Here is a 16,955-nt window from a genome sequence, read left to right as displayed (position 1 = left end):
CCTCCAGGGACGGGGCCTCGACCACCTCCCTGGACAACCCATTCCAGGGTCTCACCACTCTCATGGGGAAGAACTTCCTCCTCACATCTAGCCAGAATCTCCCCACCTCCAGCTTCATTCCATTCCCCCTAGTCCTATCACTACCTGAGATCCTGAGAAGTCCTTCCCCAGCCTTCCTGTAGGCCCCCTTCAGATACTGGAAGGCCACAATGAGGTCACCTCAGAGCCTTCTCTTCTGCAGACTGAACAGCCCCAACTCCTTCAGTCTGTCCTCATAGGAGAGGTGCTCCAGCCCTCTGATCATCCCTGTGGCCCTTCTCTGGACACGTTCCAGCACCTCCACATCCCTCTTGTAATAGGGATCACTGGAGACATCAAAAAAATTGTGACTGACTTTCTCTAACATGTCAAAAAACCCCAACCAACCACCCAAAGCAAACCCAAAGGCACTAATATTCTTGAAATCAGCTTGAAACTATTCAAAGAAATGAATAGAGTGACCCAGCTCACGGTTCAATTAGCAGAAGACTTCTGTGCAATGAAATGCCAGCTCTCTTGAAAATGTTTGCCCTTTGTTCTAAGCAATTTGTTGTTTTCTTTCTTATGAAGGTTACAGATAAAGTTGCCAACAATATAACTCAATTCAGTGAAGATGGTCTACATCACCCCTCTTTTTAAACCAGCTCCATCAGCATGACAACAGTGTGGACACACAAATCACCACACACCTATTCAAGGAGCTAATCGCTGATCTAGGAGAGGCTGATCCTAAAATCTAACCTCTGTCCTAAGGTCACCCAGGGGAGGTGATCGGGCCCTCATCCCTAGAGGTATTCAAGGCAAGGATCTGGGCAATTTCATCTGGTTGAGGATGCCCCTGCTTACTGCAGAGGGGGTAGCACCCTTGGAGTTCCCTTCAAACCCAGACCATTCTTTTCCATAGGGAAATACTCTTTTCACCACCCTCAGAATCCTACTGGAGTAAGATTTCTACTAAACCAAAATTTTGAGTCTGAAACCAAAATATTAAAAGGCAAAGGACTACTAAATATTTTTGAAGAAAGGTTTATGGTTTTGCCTGGAAAAATTGTTCTAGGATCAATAAAGAAATGTGCACCAGCTCAGGATTCATAATCACAACTTCTGGTTTTAATTCTGAAAATAAAAAGCCATGGCACCTCTCTACATTTCGTGCTGAGATAAATAGCGGGGAGCAGGGAGGGAATTCATTCACTACAGCTCCAGAAGTACCTAATATCCTAGTAATTCAACTTCCTGTTCAGCCCCAGGGTATTGTTTAGACCTTCAGTTGATAGTGAGGGTCAGTGTATAACTGGTAAGTGGTCATGCTTGCAGAGCTGAAAATTAGACCTTCAAAAAGATATTGTTCTTTGTTTTGTTTAATCTAAAAGACAATATGAGATTCAATACATCTCTAGAAAATGTGATAATAGCCATTAAAAAACTTACTGTCAGGCTAAACAGCTTTCTTGAAGTTCCTACTCAGAAAGGTCAAGCACATGTGTGCCTTAATGTGGCAAAGAAGTTTGAACATACCCCTCTGGGACCATTCTATTCCTTCAAAACTGTGTGTTTAGTACAGCTATAACTCCAGACTAGCCAAAGGGAAGTTTTCCCAACTGGGCCTTCACAGAATGCATATCATCATTAGTCAATATAATAAATCATTGAAACCAAGGCTTTTGTTTGGGGAATTTCAGTAATACTGTTTTGTGCAAAAAAACCAACCCCACCCAAACACATGAAGACTTAAGATATCTAAATACAAACAGTAAATATCTGTGCATGTGTCTAAGCTAATTATAACACCAACTCAAAAGGCCCATTTCAGCAAAACACTTAATCACCTACTTAACAACTGAAATCACAAGTATATCACCACCTTCCTTTACTATTTCTATTGCTGTCAAGTGTGTTTTATTACTTCCTTATCTGCCACAGAATCATTTTGATTGGAACAAACTTTTACGGTCATCAAGCCCACCACCAAACCGTGATCCCAAACACCACAACTACATACCTTTAAAGCACTTTCAGGGATGATGACTCCACCACTTCTCTGTGTAGCCTCTTCCAAGCTTAACAACAATTCCAGTGAAGAAATTTTTCCTCATATTCAATCTAAACCTCCCTGGTCAACATGCAACTGTTTCCTTTCATCCTGTTACTTGGAGGAAAAGTAGTTTTAGAGAGACAGAAAGTCTCCCCTCAGCCTCCTTTTCTGCTGACTAAACGACCCCACTTCTCTCAGCCTCTCCTCAGCTCACCTGTGAGCCTAGAACCTTCTCCAGCTTTGTTGCCCTTGGTAGATAATCATCCCATCATTTCCTACACCTGTGCCTTGGGCCCTGCAGCAGTGTGCTCGTTAGGCTAACAAGGAACACCGGAGAGCAATTTGCAGCATTTCAAGAGGCTCTGTAAAACCTTTATGAATGTGTGGCCCAAAAAAGTGATGTTTACCTTGTTGCTGCCGTGGGATCTCTTTTGTTATCTACCTAAATGAATGCTTTTTCTAGGAGGCACAATCCATCTGTATTTGCTATTTTGTCCCACTGTTAATTCCTCATACTCTGGGGTGCTTTACTTATACTTTATGAGGGAGTGATCTAAGTACACTTTGCCTGACACTCATGTTATTTGAAGTGTTACTTTTTTGTACCTTAGAACACAAAGAAACTTAGTTTAATGACAGTTTGACAGCTTTTCTTCCTAGTGACAAAGTGAAATGGATCAAACATGCAGTAGAGCTTTTAACTCTGAACCATGTGGTAGCCTGTAGGGAATGTAGCTGGAATAAGCCGTGATGCATGAAAAACACTGCATTCACCAAACTTCCAGTTGTCTGCTTAGCTGACTTCCCAAAGGTGCCCAGGACAAGCAGAACCACTGTAGATCAACATTCTTTAAGGTATTTGTCACAGTCCTACTGTGTAGCCAGAATCCAGGCACTGTGGGTCACATGTTGAAGTAGTGCTGCGTGGTCAGTACCACAAGACGTCAGGGAGAAGTTCAAACCCCAAATGGTATAGCACCCATTAAAATAATAACACCACCACCAACCAACCAAACCCAGAAAAGGACAGAGTGAGATTTATTATTTGCTTGTTTAACAATGTTGAACATCATACTAGTGTAGTGTCAGCCATGACATTTTAAAGTGGAAAGAAAAAGGTCCTTTACTCTTTACAGTTCAAACACCTGATTGATTCCTTGCTTAGGATGACATTGATTGTAACTCCACATATATTAAGCTGTGTTGAGCTATGTGGAAAGGGCATGAAAAAGTATTCAGCTGCAATTCTTTTCTGATGGCTTGTTGCAAGGATCTTTTCATGTCACAGCTGTTGGGATTTTCTGATGTACAGCAAATGTTTGCAGGCATCCTGAGCGTAGAGCAGTTTCTAACCACAACAGAGTATTAACAGCCACACATAGTTTTTCCTATGTAGACTCTTCCCCTGTAGTCTATCCAATTAAATTGTAAGATATTATATATCTATTCACTCTGGATGAATGCTTCTGTTCAGGAAATATTCTTGTTGAGTAAATCCAACACATGATCCCATCAAATATATTCTTCATAATGACTTTTATGGTATCTTGATTTACCATGGAACGGTAGAGTGGCTTAGGTTGGAAGGGACCTCAGAGACCACCTACTCCAAACTCCATGCCATGGGCAAGGATACCTCTCAATTAGATTTGGCTGCTCAAGGCCTCATCCAACCTGGCCTTAAACATTGCCCATGGATGAGGCATCCACAACCTCCTTGGGCAACATACTCCGAAGTCTCACCACCCTCATACTGAAGAGCTTCTTATCAAGATCCAGTGTAAACCTACTTTCCCTCAGCTTCAAACCATTCCCCCTTGTCCTATTGCTAGACACCTTATGAAAAGTCCCTCTGCAGCCTTCTCATAGGACCCCTTCAGGTACTGGGAGGCCATTTTCAAAGAGAGTACCTGTCTAGAAATTCAACACAGACGATCCTTATGCATCTCTTCATTCCTGTAGAACAATGTGCAGGTTGAGCTCAGGCTAATATTTTGCAGGTCAGTGTAGCTGAATTTTACTTTTCAGGCATTAGTATTGCAAGATCACATGACAAGATGCAGGCTAACAGGGGTTTAACCTGCCTTTGGATTTATCCTAGCTACTCAAATTCTTCATGTTACATTTAGAGCAATATGGTCCAGCTGCCTGGAAAAAAAATTATAAGGACAGTCAAAAGATTAATTAAAGAAGGTATTTCTGTGGTTTTTTAAATCTGCATATTCTCTTGCTGTGGTATACATTAAGAACTACAGGATGATCAATTCTGACTGCATATCAGGATTAAAAAACCTCGTGATATATGGCTTCTTCCTTGCAAAATAATAGACTGGCAGAGTTTTCCCAGCAGACAAAATTAAATGATGATGGGTGGTCTGTCAAGAAATGACATTACATTAGCAGAATGAGAAATGATTGCAAACACAGAAATGTAATAACCAGAGAGAGAAATTATCAGCCATTGGAACAAGCTTGACTCCCTGCCAAGTTTTGCATAACTTCAAACAAATTATCTTATGAGGGAGGTTGAATTTACAGTGACATCTGAATACCAGGAGGCAAGACATTTTTACCCTTATTTTAGCCTTACTGTTGGGGTTTTTTCCCTTCTCCCCTGGCACCTTCCTCCACATGTAGCTCTGGGAACACCTGGAGATAACCTGGTGGAATCAGCATGAGAAATTATGTTACAAAGAGACTATGACACTGAATTACTGAATACTGAATTACTGAACTAGCACTACTAGCAAGGTTTCCATTGTGTATCACCTGTGAATAGACTGCAGAGTGACTCCAACATGACCTCAAACAGCAACTGTAGAACATCCACGGTGCAAATATCTTTTACTTCATTTGGTTTAGGTGTGAAACTGAAAGACCTGATTATTATGTGAGTCACTTTTAGTAAAACACAGAGGAGAATCTTGGGGTTTTTTTTTCTGTTAAAATTGCAGGAAAAGGTGTAAGGTGTTCCAGCCAGAGCCCAGGTGACCTTCTGATTCCCTTCTGATCTGCAGAGCAGTCTTACACAGGGAAACAAATTCTGCCTTCACATCTAGGAACATTCTGACAAAACTCCTAATAAAGACAAAAATCACAATATAATCTGATACCAAAAGAGTAAAAGCTGTATTTTAAAGTTAAGAGCTTTAAAAGTTTGCAAAGCACAGAACCTGCATATGTAATTTAGGTCATTGTTCTATGCACTGTTCCACTCCCCCTCCCCCCCTTTAAGTCTCATGGTTAGAGTGACTGGGTTCATGTTCTGCATATACATTTCTATATATTTCACCAATCATCCACTAGAGTGCAAAAGAAGGGAAGAATTCTGAGTAGGTGGAACAGATATGGAACATCCCTGCATATAGTGATGCCTTATAAAGGGTAGTAGTAACCTCATTGGCATTATAGCATGTTGCTACTATACAGGTGGGCATTTTTGGAGACAGAAAAAAAACATCAGGAGTTGGTTGAAAGCAATTAGAATCAGAAATTACCATGAGAGAAGTTACCAGAAAGAAATGATGAAGTGTGGTGTGAAGTGTTTTGCCTGCGTCAAGAATAGTGTGGCCAGCAGGAGCAGGGAAGTCATTGTGCCCCTGTACTCTGCACTGGTTAGGCCACACCTCGAGTCCTGTGTCCAGTTCTGGGCTCCTCAGTTTAAGGAGGACATTGAGACACTTGAAGGTGTCCAGAGAAGGGCAATGACGCTGTGGAGAGGCCTTGAGCACAGCCCTGTGAGGAGAGGCTGAGGGAGCTGGGGTTGTTTAGCCTGGAGAAGAGGAGGCTCAGGGGAGAACTTCTTGCCCTCTACAACTACCTGAATGGTGGTTGTAGCCAGGAAGGGGTTGGTCTCTTCTCCCAGGCAACCAGCACCAGAACAAGAGGACACAGTATCAAGCTGTGCCAGGGGAAGTTTGGGCTGGAGGTGAGGAGAAAGTTCTTCACAAAGAGAGCTGTTAGCCATTGATATGTGCTGCCCAGGAAGGTGGTGGAGTCACCATCTCTGGAGGTGTTTGAGAGGTGCCATGGTCTAGTAGTCATGAAGTCTTGAATGACAGGTTGGACTTGATGATCTTTGAGGTCTTTTCCAACCCTACTGATTCTATGATTCCAAAAATAAAGCAAACTCAAGTGGTTCATAAAAGGAGCAAAGATATTTTAGTTTTTTGGTCATGTAGAGCAGATCAACAACAATCAGAAACTGTGCTGTTTGTTTCACAGGTTTGGTCAAACAGATATGGTGCCTGAGTCAACTTTAAAGCCTAAGCATGAAGAGCAAAAGACGACCACATCAAATAGTAATGATGTTTTTCAGCTGTTTCAGTAGAAAGATTTGAAACTAATATAGAAACACATATTTCCCTCTAAGTGAAGATTTAAATGTGATAGCATGGCCAGACAAAGTTAATTTGCACAGCTGATTTGTCTTGTACTGCACTGCACCCATCTTCTGAAGTTTTTCTTCTATATCCTGGTCCACAAACCCGCATGCTTACACAGAAAAGAAACAGAATTTATACCTTAATTGCTGGGAGTATGAGAATAAATTCTGCCCAGAAAGGACAATACCACAGCTGCATACAAATCCAGTGCAAACTGATCAGCAAGGCTAGAAAACAAAGTGGAACAATTATTAACAGGCTTGATTAACTTTCTAAGAAACCTATCCCACTACCTAAGAGCGGCTTTGGATTTACAAGATTTGCCTCCCTTTCCTAAAACCCCTGTAGCTCTCTACAGGGCAGTATCAGAGATAAATGCATGCATAAGAGATAATGTTGCTCTGCTTCCTTTGGGTCTAGAATTGAATGATTCATTTTCAGTGTAGGTTTAATGATCCAAACACTTGACTTGCTATCCATTATGAGCTACTTATAGCAACGTTTTCCCTAAGCCAGTAAGCTTTCAAGTCAAGCTAAGACCATTTTCCTTCCTCATTATATTATTATTTTTTGGAGGCCAAGTTCTGATTTGTGCTTTCAGCTTCAATGGCAGTTTGTCAGGGAATAAAAGACATCAGGCCTATGAAAGTCAGTGGTAAAGAGATCATCAAGTCATTTTGTTTTCACTGGAAATAATAAGGGCAGACAATATGATAAATGGCCAGCTGTTATTTCTAGGAAACACATGGCACAATGTAATTGCACATGACCCTCTATTTCCACTCAGGTCTCATTTCAAAGATTTGGTAACACTTCACAGTTGGAAAAAAATTCAAGGTACATGCTCTGGAATTCTTCTTATTGCTTTCTGTCAGAAGAGCCCAACTTCAATTCTGAGGACACAGAAGAATGAATTAATATACCAACCATTCACAGTATATTTCTGACTCAGTCTCATTTAGGCAGCAAAGATTCAGGAGTAAATAAACGCAGCTAATCTGTATTTAGAGAGTGGACTATATTTTCTAGCTCCTGTTGAGTAGATTAAAGTGTACTCATTTGGATATGTTCTACAAACACCTTCAAATGCCCCTTTAACCCCATGCTGTTGCGGACTCTAGAAAAGCTGCACCGCAGCAGAATGTTGATAAGGCTTTTACTGACCCCTTCAAAGTCCATCAGTTTCACATCGTTTGACACATGCATCCTGGACTGTGTGAAATGGTAGTGGCTGGGCAGATCTGCATCTCCTCCCTTCTCTCTAATCCTTATTGCTGTCACATTCAACCCTTGTAAATTGTTGGGTGGCGCTTCTGCATTGTGTGACCCCGCGGCATGAGACCTGCAGTAAAGGCAGACTGTTCTCCAAACTGGCATCAGAGGACCTCCTGAATCAGAAAGGAAATTGTCTCATGACTCTGAATTGTTTAGTCTTTCCTTTTATTTGTATTTTTTTTAGCTAGACAGAAGAGAATTTGGCATCATGACAGTAATCATAGCTCTGCTGCGGCCCAGTTGCCATGTGGCAGAAGATGAAGACCTCCAGTTGTTACTATTTATTATGGCTGGGTAAAGCAGTTAAATAAATATTAGTATCAATTCACTGCAATACCAAACTGCAATCAGCTGAACCAAAACAACAGGAAAAAAGTTAGTTTCCATGAAAAAGTGGGTAAAAAAAAGTCTTACACAGGGATTTAGTTGGTTTGGGATGAGGAAACATATTTAGCTGAAGGCTCCTGGATGACTGAACTAGTCTAAAAGTTCAAGCTGTTATCTTTTCTTAATTAGCATTTAACAACACATTTTAGCATCTTGCAAAGTAACCTCCAGTCAAAAGGAGGGTTAGACCATAACATAAATCCTTCCATGACCATTTCACCACTTCACAGTATCAGAGTATCACCAAGGTTGGAAGAGACCTCAAAGATCATCAAGTCCAACTTGTCACCACAGACCTCATGATTAAACCATAGCACTAAGCGCCACATCCAATCCCCTCTTCAACACCTCCAGGGATGGTGACTCCACCACCTCCCTGGGCAAATGTGTGCTTGCTGCTTGATACACTCTGGCTAAGAACTGAGCTGAATGTCCAAGATGAACACGAGGAGTTATGGACTCTCAATCCTCATATCACATCATCAGCATGGAAAATTGTCTTCCACTTTATGGGCAGGAGCAGCGCTGATCATTTCTCAGCATCACACACCGCTCTATTGTGTAATATTACCATGATTTAAACCCCATAGGCTTTTAAGGGGCATCATATTTAATATTATCTATCTGAGCTGCACCATACTTCATACACTTTCTGTGCTGCTTTACCAAACGGGGATGAGGTTTCATTGTTTGCTTTTAAATGATGACCCTGAAGTGTGAGTATTCCCAGACAGAATTAGATCTTGAGTGGCTGACTAACTCAGTGTGGCAAAGCAGCACTAAGTAAATGTAGAGATATCCCTACTCTCATTCTGAAAGGCCAGGAATGAACCACATGACACCACAGATGGTCAAATAACCCAAAGCAAGAAAAGTTCTAAGTGTCACTTGACTCCCTTGCCTTTTTTTTCCTTTTAAGAATTAATTATTATTATTACTACTCCAGTAGATTATTTCAACATTAGCATTCTAAAAGAGAACTTCACCCTCCCTTTTCTGGAAGACAGAGTTTCCCCTATTTTCTATGAATTCTTGATGATGAATGAATTCAAACCTCCTGTTCCTGTGTGCTTCACTCTGCCTACATGTTCTCCTTAATACCTTTTTAACCTGTTAGCTGATTTCACTTCTAATTAATGAAGAAACATAGTTTCAAAGATAATTATGTTTTTTTAATGCTTCACAGAAACTTGTCTCCAAGAAGATGAGTCTATAAGCATCACTGCTGAGCTATTCTATTCATTTAAACACTTCTAGACTTTGTGGAATCTGTTTGGGAGATGAAAACCTTACAACTCTCCAGACAAGAAAAAATAATAATCATGGAACATGAAGGAGGCGAGATGCTGAAACTATAATACCTGACTGTATTAAACACAAGCTAATGAAGAAGTGCCTGGAAAGAAAAGTGAGACAGTTGGGCAAAATAATTAGTTCATCTGGAAACAGAGGGCCTGTAGAGAATTCACCTGCCTTTCCAGGATGTCTAAAGATATAGCACAGATTCAAATAAATCCTCATTGCCTTCTCACTCTGTGGGGAGCAAGGGAGGGAATGCAGAACTGAGGAGTTTCCCAAATCTTTTATTGAAGCAGCTGTTCTTTCATAGCTTAAGCTGAGAACTCCTCCATCTTGCCACAGTGCTGCACTTTGGCTACGGCAATCCCATGCAGAGCTACAGGCTGGGGTCAGAGTGGCTGGAGAGCTCCCAAACAGAGAGGGACCTGGGGGTGCTGATCGACAGCCGCCTGAATATGAGCCACCAGTGTGCCCAGGTGGCCAGGAGGGCCAATAGCATCCTGGCCTGCATTAGGAATAGTGTGGCCAGCAGGAGCAGGGAGGTCATAGTGCCCCTGGACTCTGCTTTGGTTAGGCTGCACCTTGAGTACTGTGTCCAGTTCTGGGCCCCTCAGTTTAGGAAGGACATCGAAACACTTGAGCCTGTCCAGAGAAGGGCAACAAGGCTGGGGAGAGGCCTTGAACACAAGCCCTACGAGGAGAGGCTGAGGGAGCTGGGATTGTTTAGCCTGGAGAAGAGGAGGCTCAGGAGTGACCTCATTGCCCTCTACAACTACCTGAAAGGTGGTTGTAGCCGGGAAGGGGTTAGTCTCTTCTCCCAGGCAACCAGCACCAGAACAAGGGGACACAGTCTCAAGCTGCGCCAGGGGAGGTTTAGACTCGAGGTGAGGAGGAAGTTCTTCACCGAGCGAGTCATTCGTCATTGGAACGGGTTGCCCAGGGAGGTGGTGGAGTCATCGACCCTGGAGGCGTTCAAGGGGAGATTGGACGTGGCACTTGGTGCCATGGTCTAGTCATGGGGTCTGTGTTGATAGGTTGGACTCGATGATCCTCGAGGTCCTTTCCAACCTAAGTGATACTGTGATACTGTGTGATACAGAAGGCAAGAATACTGCAGGAGTTGAGCAACACATGGTTGTTTTAAGAAAGCTGCTGCAGATCTCTTACCTCTAAAACATTTGGTTTATCCACGCTGGTTCCGAGAGTCCTGTGGCACTCTGCGGCTCAACAGGAGTCACTGCTCCAATCCATTCTGCGCCTTCAGAACAAAAATGCTTCTTCCCACTTCTCCCCACTGTTCCTTTTGACAGTAGAATCTTTGGGAGGAAAATTAAAAGCATAATGTATTGCACTGTAGGCAGAAAAGAACAAAAAAAAAAAAAGAGGAGAAGGCTGAGTGTACCAACAGGCTTTTAATGTTTGCAATTTTCTGTTCCTGCTGGGAGGAAACCAGTAGAGATGGCACTCTTCAAGCAGGTGAGACAGCTGCTGGGCTCTGCAGACAGGCTGCACTAGCTCAAGGCATTCTAAATAACTTTTTTTTTTTCCTGCCATGTGTTTTAAGACACTCAAACAGAGACACATTATAAAGCACCACGGCAACAACTGCAGGAAGTCCCTCATCCAGACTTAGAAGAGCAGCGACAAGGGAAGCTGATGGCTGATCCACATGTAGGGAGCTGCGTTTGGCTGTGCCGGAGACACCTGCCCACACTGCATGCGCCTCAGAGCTTCTGTTAGCATCAAATCTCACAGGATTAAAGATAAAACATGGATAAACAGGAACGCTCTCAGAGCCTCAGTACAAATGTAACTAACTTGTTAAACACTTTTAGTGGGGATCAAGAACAATTTGCATTGGAAATGAATTTTAATTTATTTGTGCAGTTAAGCAGGGGATAAAGTTCTAAATTGTTCTAAGACAGCTGTTTCCATTTGAGCTGCTGTAAATGGATGATCATGAGATCTTGTACACACAACCAGGTGGGGCCATTAAATGCCTCCTTTCTCTGGATGCTTTCACTCCTCCCCATGAATGTAGCCAGTAAAAGCTGTACAAAGCTTTCCTAATGGAACCACAGGGAAACTCCCAGTCCCTTTGGGATTTAAAAACCAATTACAATATCTTGTTTCAATTACATGAGGAAGTTTTCAGCCACAATTGAGCCCAGCTCCTTTCCACAAGTCACCACTGAGGCTGAGGGCAAAAGTAAATGTTCCACCAGAGGGAGAAGGGGCAAGTCCCAAGAGGGGATGAGATTAGCTGATGGCTTTGCAAACATATTATGAGATTATTTTCTTTGTCTGTCCAGTGCTTCCATTTTCCCAAGGTGACAGTGGTAGGAAGGACCTGGATCCTTTCAGTGGAGTCCTTGGAGAAGCAATACACTACATCACATTTTGGGTTCAGGTCTAGTATTCTTCTAAGTAACAAAACCAAATTTAATGGGTTTGCAGCAGGTCATGGCTAAAGGCAGGGATCTCACATAGCACGGACCCAGTGTAGGGTGTCCCTGCCCATGGCAGGGGGGTTGGAACTAGATGATCCTTGTGGTCCCTCCCAACCCTGACTGATACTATGATACTTCTAAGTTCATGCTTCTCATAAAGACAGCTGAGTCAAGCAACTTCCATTAACCAAGGATATTATGCTTCAATGCAGTTGAGGCTGGAGAACCAACTGCATGGCTAAGCTAGCTTGCTTTTCAGTGGGAACATTTTCTTACTGCAGCACTGAGGTCTAAGTAAAAGTACATAATCAAACTGAGGTACCCAAAATAGCCACAGTATGTCGAAACTCACCTGCTCTATTCACTCACCTACCACAGAAAATAAGAGCTAGCACTGATGGTTGTGAAGTGCCTTTACATTCACCATGCCATTCTCTCCTGTCATGCAACATAACATAATATGCTCCATGGGTTGCACACTTTGTACCAGCAGGGAAAATCTGGGCAGCTGTTTGCCTCTTGAATGACACACACACAAACATAAAAGCAAAGCCTCCAAAATCCAAGACAGATCACCAAATGCAACAATATTTCATCAGGTGCATCCCCCAAACTCATGTTTTCTTTACAAGGGAATTAAATTAGAAAGATGAGAATGACTTGCATGCTAGCACAATGCTGACTCAGCAGAAAGCTGAGAGATTCAGGAATAAAAGCACCAAGCTTCACCTGCTGTGGTTTGCAGCAGGTTTTGCTACTTGTAATACATTTTCTTATTAAAGTTTGTATGCATCCCAGTGTTTAACACAAATGGTAGGGTTTTTTCCATCTTTAATATTTACTGCTGTGCTGGTTTAAAATGCTGCCATGCAATGAGAGGTTAAATCCCAAATTTAGATAGCTCTCTGTATAGCCAGATTAAAAGTAAATGCCTAATTTTTGAATGAACAGTGTTAGAATAAAACCTTTATTAGAATAAACCAAACCAGGTTGGAAGAGACCTTCAAGATCATCGCGTCCAACCCATCAACCAATCCAACCCACCCAAACAGCTAACCCATGGCACCAAGCACCCCATCAAGTCTCCTCCTGAACACCTCCAATGACGGCGACTCCACCACCTCCCCGGGCAACCCATTCCAATGGGCAATCACTCTTTCTGTATAGAACTTCTTCCTAACATCCAACCTGAACCTCCTCTGGCGCAGCCTGAGACTGTGTCCTCTTGTTCTGGTGCTGGCTGCCTGGGAGAAGAGATCAACATCCGCCTGTCTACAACCTCCCTTCAGGTAGTTGTAGAGAGTGATAAGGTCACCCCTGAGTCTCCTCTTCTCCAGGCTAAGCAGCCCCAGCTCCCTCAGTCTCTCCTCATATGGCTTGTGTTCCAAACCCCTCACCAACTTTGTTGCTCTTCTCTGGACTCATTCCAGCAAGTCAACCTCCTTCCTAAACTGAGGGGCCCAGAACTGGACACAGTACTCGAGGTGTGGCCTAACCAGTGCAGTATACAGGGGCAGAATGACCTCCCTGCTCCTGCTGGCCACACTGTTCCTGATGCAGGCCAGGATGCCATTGGCCCTCTTGGCTGCCTGGGCACATTGCAGGCTCATGTTCAGCCTACCATCGACCAGTACCCCCAGGTCCCTCTCTGCCTGGCTGCTCTCCAGCCACTCTGACCCCAGCCTGTAGCACTGCATGGGGTTGTTGTGGCCAATGTGCAGAACCCAGCACTTGGATGTGTTAAATCTCATGCTGTTGGATTCTGCCCATCTGTCCAGCCTGTTGAGCCTGTTACAGTGAGGTAAGGTGATGAAGCAGGACAACAGAGCAAAACTAGGCTGGAATCAGGGAATCTCTTATTATCTTCAGCCATTAAGCTTACAGCCCCCAGAGCTCAGAGGAAGAAGTTGGCAGTAAAGAAGAAAGAGTAATATCCTCAAAATTACTGATGCAGTGATACAATGATAAATTTTACATCATGATACAGTGCTAAAGTTTACCAGCAATTCTGACTGCATCCCAGCTGGAAGACATTCCCTTCATCACAGCATGCCACATAAAAACTCATTTAAATGTCTATGCATAATTTGCCATCTGAATCTTTTACCCAGCTGCTCATAGATACGCTCACATTATCTTACTTCAGTGATGCAAAGAGATTTTCTTCAGCTTTTTTGGACAAAGTTAGTTGGGGAAATTCTGTCCATTTCCCACCTCCTCTCCCCCTCTGATGGTGTAATTATACTAGTGTGAAAATGGCCATTGTGAAAAGCACAGCTCTTTAAGGATGGTTTATCTCTAGCAGATGTGTTACTATACACCTCTGGCCCTCCAATCCACAAGCAATTAGGCTGTGCTACACTACAGAACCAGTCATTCACTCTGCAGTCCCATTCATTGTCTGGGAGCCTTGCATGGCTATGTTTGGGCTTTTCCCCCCTGTATTATTGAAAGAAGTGTCTTTTTGAAAGAGCATTCATAAAATTGAAAGTGTAATGCCAACGGGTGGGTGCCTGGCTAATGTTGGCAGCTCTCAGCTGCAATTTGCCTTGAGCTCTCACCTGAATCACTCTCTGTGCCCTAGAGTTTTTATTTAGAGACCCTGATGGTTTTACGTCCCCAACATTGAACATGGGGATGAGTTTGCTTCTCCCAAAGGTAACTAAACATCAAGGCACACAGATTTTGCTATTTTTTATTTCTTCTTGATATAGACTAAAGTTATAGCCAGTCTGTATTTCCTTCACAGACTTTAATTTTCATTCTAAAGATCCAGCTCATTGTGTTGTGGGTTGGTTTTCCTTTCAGAGTTATCACATTACATAAGAGCACACTTTAAATTATTTAACATCTCAACCTGTTGCTGAACTACTCCTTTTCCACTGCTGCTTGTCAGCACTGAAATGCCTTCAGATTGAGGAATGCTAAACCCTTCCTCTTCCCACTGATATTAAAACTTCAGAAAGTTCAGAGGTGGTTGTTCTCTGCCTCTTTGCCCTGTGGGCCACCTCAGCCCAAAGCATTAATGTGATCTGTCTCTTATTACATCTCCAATTCTTACCTGAAGCAATTCTTTTGTAGATAAGTGAAAAGCCCTGGTAAAATGGAAATATTCCTTGAAATGTCATCACTGAATCTGAGCAAAATGTGTGATCACAGCTCCCAGTGCAGTGTGGGGTTCTTGGCTGTGGAGAATGCCAGTGCTGTCCCTCATTCCTCTTCTCCTTTGGGAGAAATGGAAACAGGGTTGATTTCTTTTTGCTGTAGGCTAGTCATGTGCCTCAAATATTTATATATGACTCTTCTTTCCCCCCCCTCTGTCACATGGGCTGCTTCTTCAACCATTTGGTTCAAATTATTTTGAAAAGGTTTTGTAAGTTTTGTCAGAGTGCATCTTAAATATGAAATTAATATGTCAAACTAATAAATACAAGACATAAATCCATTGCAGAGTGATGCTGTATTGCTTATTAAAATGGCAATAAATACCCTTGAGCTCACATTTCAGTCTCTACTATGGCTACATGCTACAACTTTAAGTTTCCTCAGCACAAAAGCTCAAGAAGAAAGCCATTATGCTTATCAGATCAGTTTCTTTACCAAGAAGGCCACTCATTTATCATAACCTGGAGTACTGCGTCCAGTTCTGGAGCCCCTATTACAAGAGGGATGTGGAGGTGCTGAAACGTGTCCAGAGAAGGGCCATGAGGATGAGCAGAGGGCTGGAGCACCTCTCCTATGAGGACAGACTGAAGGAGTTGGGGTTGTTCAGTCTGCAGAAGAGAAGGCTCCGAGGTGACCTCATTGTGGCCTTCCAGTATCTGAAGGGGGCTACAGGAAAGCTGGGGAAGGACTTCTCAGGATGTCTGGTAGTGATAGGACTAGGGGGAATGGGATGAAGCTGGAGGTGGGGAGATTCAGGCTGGAGGTGAGGAGGAGGTTCTTCCCCATGAGAGTGGTGAAGCCCTGGAATGGGTTGTCCAGGGAGGTGGTCGAGGCCCCGTCCGTGGGGGTGTTTAAGAGCAGGCTGGATGAGGCTCTGGGCAGCCTGATGTAGTGTGAGGTGTCCCTGCCCATGGCAGGGGGCGTGGAACTAGATGATCCTTGTGGTCCCTTCCAACCCTGACTGATACTATGATTCTATGAACCTAAAAAGAGAGGGGAGGGAAAGCAGAGGAGGGAAAGCAGCAAGGAAACTCACGGTCTGATTGTCAGGAACTCTTGAAGCCTGCTGTTCCCATTGAGTTCAGCAGCCCCTGCACATGCTTTTCACCTCTGAACAAATCAGGCCATCCAGCCACTGAAAGCCACACGACATCAGGCATTGAAAATGCATTCACTGTCCAATTCTGCCTATACTAATCAAATTGACCTTTCAAAGCAGAGCTGGAGGGTCAGGCTCATCGCTTTGACAGGATTGCGTAAAATTTTCCTATCTAACAGGACAGATTGCTGAAAAATGCTGTTCTAAGAATTATGTCAATTCACCTGCCTATGTAGAGTACACAGGGCTCGATTTGAGGCAGTATCTGAGGACAGCAGCTCACCACTCATTACATTTATTGAAGCAAACATCCTAGAACCTGTTCATTCACTGCTTTCTTATCTATTTGGAATAAAACTACCAACCAACCACAACAAGAACAGCACCCACATCATATACATGTTTTAATAAACACAAAGATTCTACTGACTAAATACCTGAGGGTAAAGCAAAGTGTGGTGACATTTCTACTGCTTTGCCTTAGGAGGGGGCATTTTCTCTTTTAGGCCCTCTGCCTCTTTAAAATTTCCATGAAGAAAGTTAAGTTGAAATTAATGGTACATGAAGCTCAAGAATCTGTGCAGCATTGTTGATTCTATGATTCTAAAGTCCACACCACTCTGAGGAAATGATGTAAGGAGAAGCAATGCCATCACATTCTTTTTTTGCATTAGAAACCACACTATTTGCACACAGCTCCAGAAACTCATGGTGCTGACCAGCAGGTTACCATTCAAACAGTGAAAAAAAGGATCCTGACATAAAAGACAGATATGGGAAATGGGAAGCCAACTGATATATGAAATACAGGAACACCATCA

The 16,955-nt window shown here is 43.0% G+C and overlaps 1 long non-coding RNA gene across 2 annotated transcripts; it reads right to left on the bottom strand.

Annotated features, from left to right (window-relative positions):
• Window positions 1-3,105: 3,105 nt before the first annotated feature.
• Window positions 3,106-15,088, bottom strand: LOC137453253 (uncharacterized). Of its 2 annotated transcripts, XR_010990306.1 has the most exons (4): window positions 14,932-15,088; window positions 10,588-10,736; window positions 4,844-5,152; window positions 3,106-4,734 (listed from the first exon to the last, which is right to left on the bottom strand). It is a non-coding gene; the product is annotated as an uncharacterized lncRNA (long non-coding RNA). The 2 variants fall into 2 exon arrangements; XR_010990307.1 differs by lacking the exons at window positions 10,588-10,736; window positions 14,932-15,088 and adding an exon at window positions 6,598-6,678.
• Between the last annotated feature and the right edge of the window lie 1,867 nt (window positions 15,089-16,955).

This window comes from Melanerpes formicivorus, unplaced genomic scaffold (assembly GCF_026170545.1).
Source record: "Melanerpes formicivorus ecotype bairdi unplaced genomic scaffold, bMelFor1.0.p_v2 SCAF_63, whole genome shotgun sequence".
NCBI lineage: Eukaryota > Metazoa > Chordata > Aves > Piciformes > Picidae > Melanerpes > Melanerpes formicivorus.
Note: the sequence above shows the minus strand (reverse complement) of the source record. Positions and strands in the feature narration are given on the sequence as shown.